The sequence below is a fragment of the Rhinoderma darwinii genome, chromosome 2 (assembly GCF_050947455.1).
Source record: "Rhinoderma darwinii isolate aRhiDar2 chromosome 2, aRhiDar2.hap1, whole genome shotgun sequence".
NCBI classification, from domain to species: domain Eukaryota; kingdom Metazoa; phylum Chordata; class Amphibia; order Anura; family Rhinodermatidae; genus Rhinoderma; species Rhinoderma darwinii.
The window spans coordinates 144498444-144514576 of record NC_134688.1 but is presented as its reverse complement, the minus strand read 5'-3'; positions in this window follow the sequence as shown (position 1 = coordinate 144514576).

The following is a 16133-nucleotide window of genomic DNA, read 5'->3' as shown; positions in this document are numbered from 1 at the left end:
GGGTGGTAGTCGACCGCTTCAGCAAGATGTGCCACTTTGTGCCCCTTAAGAAGCTACCTAACGCCAAGACGTTAGCTTCTTTGTTTGTGAAACACATCCTGCGTCTCCATGGGGCCCCAGTCAATATCGTTTCGGACAGAGGGGTACAATTTGTTTCCTTATTTTGGAGAGCCTTTTGTAAAAAGTTGGAGATTGATCTGTCCTTCTCCTCCGCCTTCCATCCCGAAACTAACGGCCAAACGGAAAGGACCAACCAATCCCTGGAACAATATTTAAGGTGTTTCATCTCTGACTGTCAATTCGATTGGGTCTCATTCCTTCCCCTTGCTGAATTTTCCCTGAATAACCGGGTCAGTAACTCGTCAGGGGTCTCCCCGTTTTTCTGTAATTTCGGGTTTAACCCAAGGTTCTCCTCCGTCTCCCCTGGTTGTTCCAATAATCCTGAGGTAGAGGATGTTCATCGGGAACTGTGCACTGTCTGGGCCCAGGTTCAGAAGAACCTAGAGGCGTCCCAGAGCGCACAAAAGATTCAGGCGGATAGTAGACGTTCTGCTAACCCCCGGTTTGTCGTCGGGGATTTGGTATGGTTGTCGTCCAGGAACTTGCGCCTTAAGGTCCCGTCCAGGAAGTTTGCTCCCCGATTTATTGGGCCTTATAAGGTCATTGAAGTCCTCAACCCTGTATCCTTCCGTCTGGAGCTGCCCCCATCCTTCCGCATACACGACGTCTTTCATGCTTCCCTCCTTAAACGCTGCTCCCCGTCCTGGTCCCCCTCTAGGAAACCTCCTGTTCCCGTTCTCACCCCTGAGGGGGTGGAATTCGAGGTGGCCAAGATTGTGGACAGTAGGATGATCCAGGGCTCCCTCCAGTACCTGGTCCATTGGAGAGGATACGGGCCGGAGGAGAGGACTTGGGTACCTGCTCGAGATGTTCACGCTGGGGTATTGGTCAGGAGGTTCCACCTTCTCTTCCCCACTAAACCGGGTCCTCTTAGTAAGGGTCCGGTGGCCCCTCATAAAAGGGGGAGTACTGTAAAGGATCTGCCAGGCACTACGTCTGTGGAGACTCCCAGGGTTAATCAGTCGACACCTGAGGCCAGACCTCTTAGACTGACACCGGCTCCCACCAATCAGGGTGGCAGGCTCAGGAGTGGGAGAGCCTATCGCGGCCTGGTCAGTCAGAGTTAGCTCCGCCCCCTGTCCATTTATACCTGCAGTTTTCTCTTCCTCATTGCTTGTTATTCTTTTGGATTCCTGGCCCCACTGCTGCTTGCTCCAGCCTGCTTCTGCCGTGCTTCTGCCTTGCTGCAGTTCTCCTTGACTTGACTTGCTTGCTTTGCTTTGCCCCTGGCTTGCTTCTGTCTCCGTGCCCGCTCGGGTTACTCACTTCGTCCTGGTCCTGACTGTTCGTTCGCCGCTCCGTTTCCTCGTGGCGTTCCGTGGCTACTGCCCCTTCCCTTGCGTGTTCCCTGTTTGTTTTCCTGTGCACTTAGACAGCGTAGGGACCGCCGCCCAGTTGTACCTCGTCGCCTAGGGCGGGTCGTTGCAAGTAGGCAGGGACAGGGCGGTGGGTAGATTAGGGCTCACTTTCCCTTCACCTCCTTCCTGCCATCACAGGGTCGTTTCAGGCATTGCACACCAAAAATCTGCAACAGTTTAGGCCCCATACACACGACCGTAAATTTGGCCATAATAACGGCCCCATTGAGCTCTACTGGCCGCAGACACCTTTCTGTACTGCTATGGATGGGTGTCTGCGCTGTAGAACTGTGCCGAGAATTATGGAGCATGTCAGTTTTTTCATGTTTTACGGGCCATGCTCCCAAACTTTGTATGGGGGCACGACCTGGAAATGCGGGTGGCCGTCGCGGGCCGTGAATATGGGTACGGAAATGTGCATGGGGGCCTTATATAGTACAATACATATGACTGGTGTTTGAAAACCCCGTCCACATGTAGCAGAATTCCCCCAGTAATTTCTCTCTAAAATGATGAACTGTTAGCAACAGTTATTATTTTCTAATATACAGATATCATTTTGGTCACTTTACTGCATTAGTTCAAAATATTAAATTCCTTCTTTTAGCTTCCTACTTTACTTTTTAAAGGGAACATGTCAGCAGCTTTGACCCCACCACCCCCTAAACTGCTATCACCACAATATAGGAACTAGTCTCCATCTAGGCTTGATTTACGTCTATGCAAGGGGCAGTGGATGATGCAGAAGGCGTTAGAGACGTCGATCAACCTGAGATGGGAGATGTTGCTGTCAATACCGCAGGACACGTCCCTGCTGAAGAAACGCCTAATTTGTATATTGAGTTATTACAACTTAATTTTCTAAGGCAGGCTTTATTATTCCTGGCACACATACAGCTGTGATAGGTGCGGCTTACGGAGGTCAAAACTGCTGACAGGTTCCCTTAAATTTTTCTTGCCAAGGACAAGTGCAAATGTTAGATTCTTAATCACTCTTCAGTAGTTACTTTGCAAATCTAACAATGTTGACTGTTTACCTCAAAATGATTGAATTCTCTTGAATTGACCTTTGACAGTGCTGATACCAAATGTCCTCCATTCCTCAGTGGGCAGACATTTTTGCAGCAAATCATGCAAATGCAGTGACCTATGTATTCGGATCAATGTAGAAAATTGCAGAACTCTAGTTTTATTTTTGTAGCATGTGACTTCTATTGGTTTTAATTTAATATTAACACATAGATAGTATTGCTTGTGTTTTGCTGACACAATAAAAAGATAATGCAAAAGAGGATCGGGAGAAGAAGGAAAGTTTAGATGCCAATATCCAATCATTGTGTTACTATTATTTTACTTGAAAGTAATCAATTTAGCATTGGTAATTTGACTGTTTGCTAGTGTTGCTCAGAAATTCATGCATAGAAGGATGAAAAGCAGGTCACAGCGATCAATATAGGTTGTTTATTAAATTAGTAAGAGATTCTGATAGCAGTGAAAGATTTTGCTGAACTATGAAATATGTGTTTAGACTTTTTCTAAAAAAAAAAACACACACACAAAAAAATAAAAAATGCACACATTGGAATATTTTTAAATGTATAATAGAAAAGTATCAAAAGTTATAATTATAATTATATTTGGACATTTCTTAAATAGTATTTTCTTAATATAACACTATTATCAGAAATACCAGAATTTACCAGTAATCCTGCATGGCTATAATGGATTTCTATTTGTTAGCCGTTGATCTGCATTCACTCCCTGTAGATAACAGGTGCTATTTCAGCCTGTATTCTGTTAATGCAATAATGACAAAGCCATTTTTGATATGCTGACATGATTTATAGTTATGTGATTCCCTAATCCTACGTCAAACTGGGGTTCTTTGGGCCCATCAGAGGACACTTGCTAAGTACTGTAGAATATGTGCACGTCCACATTTAATTCCATCCTAAGTTTTGTTGGTATCGCACACACAGGATATACTCAATAAGGTTTAATAGGTTATTTGTGAATCAACGCATTAGAAATAGATCCTAGTGTCAAGTGATTGGCTTTGAAGTCAGCCCCAAATGAGGTTGTCTTCTGCTGGACATTTGTGGCTTTGTTGTATTTTGGGTCTATTATTGTGTCTTAGGCTAGGCCCACTGAGGGATCCTCTGGTACTCTCATGGGCCTGTCCGAGCCTGGTAATAAATTAGTAATAGTTATTAACCCCTTAACGATCAGGCCTATTTTGACCTTAATGACCTGATACGCTTTTTGGTTTTTTCACCATTGAATCCCAAGAGTCATAACTTTTTTATTTTTCTGTCGACATAGCAGTTTGAGGGCTTGTTTTTTGCAGAACATGTTGAACTTTTCAATAGCACCATGTATAATATATCGATTAACTTTTACTACTTTTGCACAATAAAAACACTTTTAAACAAAAATTATTTGTTCTTGCATCGCCGCATTCAAACTGGCATAACTTTAGTATTTTTCCGTTGATGTCGCCATATGTTGTTTCATTGGAATGGGACCCTACCTGTGACGTGCATGTACGTGACTATGTGTAAAGGGGTTAAGGAATTTACTGGCAGCACAATTACATTTTTATGCTTTTTAGAATGAAGTCACTTGTAAATGATCAAACTTTATTTTAGTTCTTTTATTGTCTGTTATAATTATTATTATTGTTGTTGTTATTATTATTATTATTATTATTATTATTATTATTAATAATAATAATAATAATAAAAATATTCATTGTCCTTACAATAATGGTCATCTGAATGGGCTGTTAAATGTATGAAATCACTATAGGTCTGATCCACAATGGTGTGTCACATTGGTGATGTGAGGTACTGTGATGTCATCATTATAAGCCTAATGTCATCACAGTAGTAAGATTCCACAGTGATGTCACTGTTCCCTGTATGAGCTGAAGATCGGTAATATTTTAGTAATAATTTTCTGAAAAACGTTTGGGATTATCATAGATACTGGCAATTTCAGACAAAATGTTCAGGGTTGAAAATATCCAGAATCTCATATGAGCCAATGTGTCTTAACTTAGCTCTGTGGAAATCTTAAACTTAAGATTCTTAGTTGACAGCCAGTCCTTGTCCTTAACATTAAAAAGATAGAACCAGGGACCATCTTCTATTAGTAACGTTGTTTTTTTGTTTCTTAACAGACCTACTGGGATTCTGTTGAATGTCTAACCTGATGGATTTTAGTTGGTCAGTGAATGTTCCTGTATCTGGGGTGACTACCTCAAAAGAAGAAAAAAAGCAAACCAAATACTACTGGTAAAGTTTTTTAAGAGAAAACTCTGGTAATGGAAGAAAATAAATCAAGTCAACCTGGTGCTCAGACACATGACACCACATGAATTGTTTGGTTTGGTTTCGTTTTGCAGCTTAGTTTACCTATTGGTTTCAGTGTGGTAATTCTAGAAAGCCATCCAGAACATAGAAATTAATTGTGTATCATGATCCAAGACTATATTTTCAGTTAGACTGTGTAGCCGGACTATATGTTAAATTAAGAGTTTGGCTAACATGATAATTTTCTAACTGTTAGAGAGGTACAGTATAAAATGGCATTGTTTACTGAAATGGTCAACTACCACCCAGACCACTTTTATTCCATAGAACAAGGAAAGATCAGTGATAAAGTCTATACATATTAATCGATGGTCTTGTGGCGTCTGGTAAGGGCTGAAGAAGACCTGAGTTATTTAGAGTGGCCACAGTTCTTGAAGGCAAACGGACAGACCTTTGTGACACGTAGATTTGCATTAGCAGAGGAAATAAGAATGGAGATTCTTGTCAGCGCTGCCCACAAACCGCAAGGGTTGCAAAGTTTATTGTAGGCAATATTGCACTTCCTTCTATCATGAACGTTTATCTGCCCCAAGTGGACTCCATGTGGCAGCCCACCTATTAGAATAACTACAAAGTTATACTTATACAGGAGTTGTGCCCTCAAGCACAACCCAAAAAGATGAGTGTACCTACTACCACCTCATACCGACAAATACCCCAACTCAAACAGAGTTATCCTATGACGTGCAGTCTATCTCCTTTTACTTTCTTCTCGATAAAATTTGGATATGTGTGCCAAACCTCTGGATGACCAACTAATACTTGAATTTGACTAAATAGATCAAGATTTAGTGGCAGTGAAAAGTGATATTTGACTGAGATATTGTTAAGTTCACAATAATAAACAAAATTATGTAAACCACCGTCCTTTTTGGCCACCCTATACGAGTCCGGGCCTGTATAAATCCCTTTTTCGGAAATGTAGTCTTCTAAGGACTGACTCTCAGGGGAGAAGGAGGGTAAATTCTTTCCTTCAAGATGGGAACCAGGAAAGGTGTCAACAGCACAATCATAGCTTTGTGAGGTAGTATAATTTATTGCATTCCTTTTCAGAAAATAAGTCAACTAAACCTTTATAATGACCTTGAAACTGAACAGAGGAGGCTTTAACAGCAACAAGCGAGTCATATAATAAGTGAGACATTCAGGGTTCCACTCAAAGAGGCTCTCTCACCAGATTTTGCAACCTCTATCTGCTATTGCAGCAGATAGGCGCTGCAATGTAGATTACAGTAACGTTTTTATTTTTAAAAAACGAGCATTTTTGGCCACGTTATGACCATTTTTGTATTTATGCAAATGAGGCTTGCAAAAGTCCAAGTGGGCGTGTTTAAAGTAAAAGTCCAACTGGGCGTGTATTATGTGCGTACATCGGGGCGTTTTTACTACTTTTACTAGCTGGGCGTTCTGACGAGAAGTATCATCCACTTCTCTTCAGAACGCCCAGCTTCTGGCAGTGCAGACACAGCGTGTTCTCGAGAGATCACGCTGTGACGTCACTCACTTCCTGCCCCTCCATCTGCAGGAGCGGTGCTGCGGAGACGGTGGCCGCCATGCGGTGCTGTAACCGCTAGAGTAGGGACGCACTTTAAAAGAGGTCGCCGTGTAGTGGCAAGTGGGCTTATACAGTTTGATCAAAATGTTAACTAAGAACCTCATGTTCATGTTTAGAAATTATGTCTAGCGGCTCAGATCAACGTATACATTGTGGATTGTGTGGTTCAAGTCAACTAGGGGGTTAATAAAGTGGGTAAAAAAAAAAGTGAAAAAAAGTTTTTACTAGTGAAAAAATAATAAATATTAAAACATTTTTAATTTTTTTTCCCCCTAAAGTAATGTAAAAAATAAAAATAGTAAACGAAATTGGTATCGGTGCGTCCGTAAAAGTCTGAACTATTACAATATAGCAATATTTAATGCGCACGGTGAACGCTGTAAAAATAAAAAATTTAAAACACCAAAATCGCTATTATTTGGTCACCTTAGCTCTCAAATTTTTTTTTATAAGAAGTAATCAAAAAGTTCTATGTACTAAAAAATGGTACCGATAAAAACTACAGCTCGTCCCGCAAATAATAAGCCCTCATACCGCTCAATCAGTGGAAAAAATAAAACGTTATCGCTCTCAGAATGTGGCGACACAAACATTTTTTTTTTAAACAAACAGTTTATTATCAATACAAGTAGTAAAATATAAAAAAAAACTATATAAATCTGGTATCACCATAATAATATTGAGCCACAGAATAAAGATAAGTTGTCATGTTTACTGCACGGTGAAAGTCGTAAAAACTAAATGCCAAAAAACAATTGAGGAATCACAGTTTTTTCCAACTTCAGCCCGCAAATAAAAAAAAATCAGCTTCCCAGTACATTGTATAGAACTATGGTACCAGGGGCGTAGCTAAAGGCTCATTAGCCCTGGTGCAAGAATTCAGCTTGGGCCCCCCTACCCCTCCCCAACACCACAAGACCCCTGCCGCGCCTATGGCCAGCCGCCTTGCCCAACAGCCCCCCCAGTATACTTCCCCCCCATAGCCACCCCCACACAGTATAATGCCACCGTAGCTGCCCCATACAGTATAATGCTCCCCGTAGCTGCCCCCATACAGCATAATGCTCCCCATAACTGCCCCTATACAGTATAATGCTCCCTGTAGCTGCTCCCCCACACAGTATAATGCCCCAATACAATGCCCCCCATAGCAGACCCCATACAGTATAATGCCCCTCATAAATTCCCCCATACAGTATAATGCCCCCATAGCAGCCCCATACAGTATAATGCCCCTCATAGCTGCCCCCACACAGTATAATGCCCCCCATAAAGTATAATGCCCCTTAAAGCGGCCCCATACAGTATAATGCCTCCATAGCAGCCCCATACAGTATAATGCCCCCCATAAATGCCCTCATACAGTATAATGCCCCAATAGCAGCCCCATACAGTATAATGCCCCTCATAGCTGCCCTACACTGTATAATGCCCTCCTTAGATGCCCCACACAGTATAATGCCCCCATACAGTATAATGACCCTTTAGCTGCCCCCACACAGTATAAAGCCCCCATAGCTGTCTCTCTACAGTGTAATGCCCTCATAGCTGCCACCATATCAGCCCTCCCGACAGTATAATGCCCCCATATGGTATAATGTCCCTCATAGCTGCCACCATATCAGCCCCCCAGACAGTATAATGCCCCTCATAGCTGCCACCATATCAGCCTCCCATACAGTAATGCCCCTCATAGCTGCCACCATATCAGCCTCCCATACAGTAATGCCCCTCATAGCTGCCACCATATCAGCCTCCCATACAGTAATGCCCCTCATAGCTGCCACCATATCAGCCCCCCTCCTTATACAGTATAATTCCTCCATATGTGCATAATAGAAAAATAATAAAGTTACTTACCTATTCCCGTTCCCATGACGGGTGGAGGAGGAGATCCTTCTCCTCCTTTGTCCTGTGTTATGAGTGACTCGGCGCAGACAGGCGCGATGACGTCACTAAATCGCGCCTGTCTGCGCCGAGCCGCAAATAGCTCACGGCAGTGAATACTGGAGGAAGGAGCCGTCAGCTCCTTGCTCCAGGATTAAATTCAACTGGATCTGTGTCCTGAGGACGTAAATACAGTTGGTCGCAGGACCTCGGTGAGTGGTTCGCGACCCCCCGGAGGTCTTCACACGACCCCCCAGGGGGAGTGCGACCCACAGTTTATAATGTATTGTGTCGTGCAGTTTGTGTTTGCAGTGGAGAGAGGAGAGGGGGGCCTGTAATTTAAAGCCCCCCTCTCCTCTCTCCACCGCAAACACAGACAGTACAATACAACAGACAGTACAATACAATACAATACAACACACATACATTACGGGCCCCCACTGCAACTCACCTGTAGTCTTCCATGCTCTTCCGCATCGGCTCTTCCACAGTGGCTGGAACGATCCCCTCTCGTGACGTCACGGTCACATGGTACACTAAGTGTACCATGTGACTGTGACGTCTAAACAAACCATGCCAGTAACCAGGAAGTGCCGGCATCACGGCACATGCAAACTTTGTATTAGCGCGCTGCGTGGCAACGGGGACCCTGCGGGCCCCCCAGGGTTGTGGGCACCGTTGCAACTGCGACCGCTGCGACCCCTATAGCTGCGCCACTGTATGGTACCAAAAGAAACTACAAATCCTCCCCCAAAAAATAAGCCCTCACACCACTATTGATGGAAAAATAAAAAAGTTATGGCCCTTGGAGTGCGGGGAGTGAAAAACAAAAATCAAAAAATGGCTTCGTCCCAAAGGGGTCAAAGGTAAACTAATCAAGAGTACCCCACGTTACTCTACAATATGAAATTAATCAACATGGAATTTTGAACCAATTTAGTTTGAAAAAAATCCCCAAAACAATAGGTACACTATAAGGCCATGTTGACTTGTGTTGGTTTTGCCATGCAAGAATCAGACACAAATCCGCCTAAATCTGCATCAAATATCTGTAAGGCTACATTCAGACGAGCATGTCCAATTTGCTCCCTTAAAAAAATGCAGCTTTTTTCCTACATTTCATGTCCATGTGCCATCAGTGTGCTTTGCGTGTGTGGCATGAGTTTTTCACGTCTGTGCAAGCACTTGTTTTTTATTTATTTCTCTGCATTTCTATGTAACTGATGCGTGAATGGCGTCTGTATGCTGTCCATGGTTTTCATTCACCCATAGACTTCAATGGGCGACTAGGTGCACAAAAACACATCAATATAGGACATGCAGTGAGTTTCACGGAACGGAGTGCATGAACAGCACACGGATGAGCATCGCATGAATGAGCCCTACGTTAAATCTACAATGTTCTGCAGCAAGTTCCACAGGGGATGTGCAGCAGAATATATCATGCTGCAAATTTGAGAAGCCGCATCGAACCTTCAAGTTCGCAAAGCTTGTGATTAGGGATTGTACAACTTAATTCACATGCATTGAGGTTCACTTTCATAAATAACTTTCACTAAATAAATCCACTATGTAGCCTAAGGATCGGAATTTAAAGTAGATTATATTGCTAGTCAGTAATTATAATAAATGGAATGGGCAAGGTAAGTTACATTAAATTCTGTTGTTTTCATTCATAACTTTAAACAGCTAAATAAAAGTAATAATGTGAGTAAAAACATAACAAGGTTTTGTTTCCCTGTTTGTATTCTAGTAATATTCCAATATAACCTAATAAAAACACCATACAAAATTATTGAATAATAAAAAAATAAAACAGTAAGCCAACTAATAAGGCCAGAAATATACATTGAATATCTCCCTATAATAAAAGCAGCGTGTTGCTTTGTAGTACTCACAGCATGACTGCCAAAATTGTGCTCCACCAAAAGACTGGAGAAATGACCAATTAAATTCTCAGTTCATTGCCTGGAAAGATAGCAAGAATTGAGCCTAGAGATACTGTAATAGAAGCCACTTTCCTGGCAATTAATCAATGTATTGCAGATGATCACATGAAGATGTGGCAGTGTGAAGTGGATGGGCAGACCCTGGGGGATATCTTCGGCAGTCACAGCCCACCAACTACATAGAGGAAACTGTACCTGATATTAGGCATCAACACAGTCTCTGAAAAAGGATAAACTATCACTACTCTATTGCCCATGCAGGAAAGCGGAGGTCTAAAACTATTATGACAACCTTTGCCTCGGATGCCACAACTTTTGTGGTTTTTCATGAAAATGTCAGGGCCTACCAACTGGAGAATAAAAGATATCAAGCAGAAGAACAAAAAATCATGGAAACAACTACAGTATTTGTTGTTAAATAAGTTTTTCTAATCCTGGAAAAACTTGGCTGCTTTCTTGCAGAAACAGCGCCACAACCCCTACATGGGTTATTTTTTGTATTGCAGCTCAGCGTTATTGAAGTGAACGTGGCTGTGCTGCAACACCACGCACAACCCATGGACAAGTGCGGCACTATTTTTGGAAGAAAGCAGGCATGTTTTTTTAATCCTGGACAACCACTTTACGGAAACTGGTCTGCATGAACCACATGGTCACTTATATCATATACACTCCCCTTGGTCATGACCTACATATTTATTCTGGTGTCAGTGCCTAAGAAAAAGAGACTTCCAAGAGAAAATTTCTAAACCTTTATGTAGTCGCCTCTTTCCATTGAGGAACACTGTGTCTTTAAACAAGACATAAATTCCACTATGAATGCGTATTTTATATTTGACTTACAGCAGAAGCAAGGCTTTTTATAGCAATAATGTCAGCTGTCTTTGAAGAATGCAATTTTTAATGTCATTGCCATGCAGATCAAGATATTCATCAGCCCTGACAATCAACCAAGGTCTATTCTATTTGTATTACTTCTGCTGTTATTACTTCAAAAAATTACACATAATTTTCCTTTCACATTCTCATTGTCCCTTTCAGTAAAGATGCGTGAACTTCCAGAACTGTTTGATAGTCTTCCTCTTCACATTTTTTTTTTTAAACAAATTGCTAACCAACAGTAATTGTTAAACAATCTCTTGTCATGAGTTATTCATTATAAATATTGGTAATTACCATAAATGTAGCTTTCTCTCAGTGCTACTTTCTGCAGAGGTAAACAACCAACGTGCAGTTCATGGAATGTAACAGTACAGCATGAATATTACATCTAGCTCTTGTGCTTCCTACGTAAATGGTAAAAAAACTAAGATTTAAGCTTCTGTTAAAAGTGTTTTAGATTCCCAAGTATGGATCATTTAGGGTCTATCCAAATTGAGTTTTCCGTGCACGTCGAAGTTATACATAAAGAAATACCCGACATTTACCTCTGATATACGTCTCCGACGTATATGCCACATTATAGGCATACAATTAAATATTTTGCCCATAGGCTTCCACTGCAAGGAAAACTGTACGATGAACGGACACTGCAAACGCAGTATGAATAACACTAACTGAACATAACATAAGAGAACTCTGATTGACATTGCCGACTGAAGAAGTCTCTGTTGTTTAGCATTAACCAACTGTTAAAAATATCATTTCTTGTAAATGAGGTTCAGCTCTTCAGTTGATGCTCACAAGACGTTATATATAATATATATATTTATATATACAAGGTGGTCACTGTGATAGAGACAGCAGTGGACCGCTTTTAGCCTTTAGGGCTGCAGCAATTCATCACAGCATAAATTCCACCAGGTGTTGAAACCCATGCGGATGGGATAGCTTCTCGCAGTTGCCGCTAAAGTGTCCTGCCATAGGGTAAACAGATGCCATGAAGGGATGACCTTGGGCAGCCACAATGCTTTGTTAGGCCCTACTGTTCAAATATCCAACCAGAGGTAATAGTGGCCGCAAGGAGTGTCAAGAAAAAATTCCCCACACCAGGGGCGTAACTAGGAAAGACTGGGCCCCATAGCAAACTTTTGACTGGGCCCCCCCCCTCCGCTGTGTAACACACCACCCCCCTTGTAGATAGTGCCTCCCTATAGAATCCACCACACAGCGCCCCCCTATAGATAGCATCATACACAGCCCCCTGTAGATAGCGCCATACACAGCCCCCTGTAGATAACGCCTTACAGGCCTCCTGTAGATAACGTCTTACAACCCCAAATCCCCCCTGTAGATAACGTCATACAGCCCCCCTGTAGATAACACCATGCAGCCCCCCTGTTGATAATGCCATACAGCCCCCCTGTAGATAACGCCATACAGACCCCCCTGTAGATAATGCCATACAGAGGCCCCCCTGTAGATAACGCCATACAGAGTCCCCCCTGTAGATAACGCCATACAGATTCCCCCCTGTAGATAACGCCATACAGAGTACCCCCTGTAGCTAACGCCATACAGACCCCCCTGTAGATAACGCCATACAGACCCCCCTGTAGATAACGCCATACAGAGTCCCCCTGTAGATAACGCCATACAGACCCCCCTGTAGATAACACCATACAGAACCCCCCTGTAGATAACACCATACAGAACCACCCCCTGTAGATAACGCCATACAAACCCCCCCTGTAGATAACACCATGCAGACCCCCCTGTAGATAACGCCATACAGAACCCCCCTATAGATAACGCCATACAGACCCCCCTGTAGATAACGCCATACAGACCCCCCTGTAGATAACACCATACTGAACCCCCGCTGTAGATAACACCATACTGACCCCCCCTCTAGATAACGCCATACAGAAGCCCCCCAAAATATATCACGCCATAAAGACTCCCCTGTAGATAACGCCATATAGCCCCCCCAAAAGAAAACGGCCTATAGTTTGTCCTACACAAGACATGCATCCCCTATCCACAGGATAGGGGATACATGTGTGATCGCTTGCAGCAATAATAAGAACGGGGGACCGAAAGTCCCCCGAAGTTCTCCATGACAACCCTCGGACTTCCGGCGTCTGCGCAGTTCAATAAAAATTAAAGGTGCGCTGGACACGCATGCGCACAAGCGCGACAAGTGCACAATTCATTTCTATGGAGCTGCAGACAGACCCCGGAAGTCCGAGGTTTGTCATGGAGAACTTCGGGGGACTTTCGGTCCCCCGTTCTCCTTATCGCTGGGCGGGATCCTGTGGATAGGGGATGCATGTGTTTTGTAGGAACAACCCCTTCAGTGGCATCGCGCTGTAGCAGCCATAGCAGCTGCTAGCGGAGCCTCCGGCCATGGGGGAGGGGCCCGTGCCGGCGGGTGGCACGGGCCCCCTCATGCTGCGGGCCCCGTAGCAGCCGCTACGGCTGCTATACAGGTAGTTACGCCACTGCCCCACACCATTACTCCACCTCTTCCAGCCTGAACTGTTGACACCTGACAAGAATGGTTCATGGTTTCATGCTGCTTGCGCCACATTTTGTCCCTCCCAGCATGGTGCAACAGAAATCTGGATTCATCTGACCAGGCGATGTTTTTCCACTGTTTAGTGATACAATTTTTGCGCGCTTTTGCCCACTGGAGATTTATCTTTCTGTTTCCTTTAGATAACAATGACACTCAAACTTGTCGTCTGCAGTTATAGCTTATCTGGGCTAAGTAACGTTGAGTTGTTCATTCAGACACGTTGGTTTGAGCACCAGCGTTATATTAGACTTCAATTTGCTCAAATGTGCACCGCCTATTTGTCAAAACAGTTCTTTACATCCCACCCTTACCCCTTTCGTAAACAAGTTGTTGACATCTATAAGATCCCCTTTGGCTTGATGGTTTTTCTCGATCACAACATTCTTTGTATACTCTCGACACTGTTCTGCAAGAATACCCCACAAGGTCAGCAGTTTTTGAAGTCCTGGTCCTGGCTAGTCTAGCACCGATGACCACTCTTCGAAGTCGCTCAGATCGTTTGTTTTTCTAATTCTAATGTGGATTCACACAATCTGATCCATGGAAAACTTGCTCACTTGATTTTATGCTGCACTCCGGGGTCGCGTGTCTAATTTCCATACAGGGAAGCTCCGAACATGAAAGGACAGCTGTCTATAATAAGGTAATAAGGAGGCCATTCAGTGTATTTTATATATATACTGTATATGCTACAGATGTATCAAACTGTAATTTGACATTTTCAATGGCATAGGATGTGTTAAGTGTAAAGCTAAAGTTTGCTGCTTTACGGTACGTAGCGCGTTAAATGTCAAGCTACATTTTGTTATATCTATCTGTGTATATATATATTTATATATATATATATATATATATATATATGTATATATATATATGTGTACTGTATTTTTTGGACTACAAGACGCAGTTTTTATCTTAGAATCTGTGCTGTAATCTTCTGCTGTATCTTATATCCTGAAGGCAAACAGCTGTCAGTGTATGAAGAAGCCATAGACTGAGCTCCGTGATGTAAAGGTCCTTGCAGTGCCGTGCAATGGAAGCTGCATGTCCTGTGCTGTGTGTAAAGAATCTCTGGGTTATCTGCTCACTGATCAGTCACATCTTGTACACAGTATTCTGTTATCTCACTGCTCAGTGAGCAGATAACACAAAAATTAAAGAGAACCTTTCACCTGCCCTTACATGTGCAGCTGAGTGCAGCATGTAATAGGCAGGGCTTCACAAACACTGTCTCACTTGAAATTATTTTCCTATCTTCCTTCGTTATATACTTATCGGTGCCATATTATATTTGGCGCCCGATTTGTAAATAAGCCCCTGAACTGTCAATGGGGCGTTTTAATCTAACTAAATGGCAAGGGGGAGTGATCTCTTCGCTCTGACACTGTCCAATCAGCTACGGACAGTGTCAGGGCGGCTTGCGCTGTGTTACCTCCAGCGAGAACACACACAGGCTGGTGGTCCTGCAGCACTCTCTTGAGAAAGGTTCTGTGACGAACCGAAACTATACATATATAAAAATATATGTATATATATATATATATATATATATATATATATATATATATATATATATATATATACATATACAGTCCAAAGGTAGATGAACACAGCACTCCAATGGTTTCCAGGAAATCAGGCCATGTGCTCGTTACCTGGGGTTGAATCAATTCCCCAAAGAGATAGACAGAAGCATAGAACACAGCAACGGCACCAGGACTTCAGAGTAGATGAAAGCAAAAAGTGGATTTTATTCACCTCAATACAGCAACGTTTCGGTTCAACAGGAACCTTTCTCAAGCCATAATGAACTAACAGAGTGTCAAATATTTATAGGAGGAGCATACATAAATCAGCAATAAAACAATTACATGTATATTTCCATCAAAACATAAAGAATAAAATATCTCAATCTTGTGACAATGCATTCAAAAAGTGCACAAAGTTCCTCTACTATAGATCATATAGGAGCTATACAGTATACATAACAGGTGCACTAGTAATCATATAAAACACTGTAAACCAAGGCAATTGGAAATGATTGGAAGCAGGCAGAAGCTAATTATAATTAGGCATAATTAAGCAAAGAAGTACTTACTGTACAGCGTTCAGTCTTGCAGGAAATAGGAAAATGCGCCTGACACACTCGTGTGTGTCTACTGCGCATGTCTCAAGATGGCGCCCATACCGGATATTAAATCCGGTGGAACGCATCAGGAGTCACATCGCCACCGCGCATGCGCCACGATGGAGCTTGCGTTCCACCCCTACTGCGCACGCGCTGGCCGGGATATGTTACAAAAATAGAGCAGAGGGATAATTTACTATGGCATCAAATAGATGTTTAAACACACTCTCCATGATGTAGTGGATCACAAGAGCGATCCCCCCGAGAATTATATAGGTTTTAAACCAAATTCTCAAACATCG